The sequence below is a fragment of the Temnothorax curvispinosus genome, unplaced genomic scaffold, assembly GCF_003070985.1.
Source record: "Temnothorax curvispinosus isolate PA1 unplaced genomic scaffold, ASM307098v1 QBEX01014697.1, whole genome shotgun sequence".
Classification (NCBI taxonomy): Eukaryota; Metazoa; Arthropoda; class Insecta; order Hymenoptera; family Formicidae; genus Temnothorax; species Temnothorax curvispinosus.
Window position 1 is genome coordinate 118304 of NW_020224477.1, and position 550 is coordinate 118853.

The window sequence follows — 550 nt, forward strand, 5'->3', positions numbered from 1 at the left end:
AATACAGTTGTTATCATAATTATCTATAATATTTTAAATCAACGTGTCTATGTGTTATTATATAGAAATTGCTAACGTGTTTAAAATATAAATATATAAATTATAATATTGATGAATTACACACTCTCTCTCTCTCTCTCTCTCTCTGCTTGCTTCGTTTACCTTTGACTCAAAGAAATTATGCGAGAATAGAAAAAAATCGCTAAATTTCGCAACACTGAGACAATTCAGAGAACTCCGCCTTCAAAGAGATTTGGTATGAAACTGTTCCGTCATAAGGAACATATCTTGTCACTCGACAGGAAGGTACGGTCACGGTTTCTGAAGTTTTTACGCTTCTTGACGACGACGTAGACTTTATCTCTTTTTTTCAGACGTCGTATTTTTAATATGTTATAAATGTGCTATTTGCACGCATGCGCATGCACATGTTCCAGAGAGAGAGAGAGAGAGAGAGAGTGAGAGAGAGAGAGAGAGAGGAGAAGGAGGGGGAGAGGGAGGGGGAGAGAGAGAGAGAGAGAGAGAGAGAGAGAGAGAGAGAGAGAGAGAG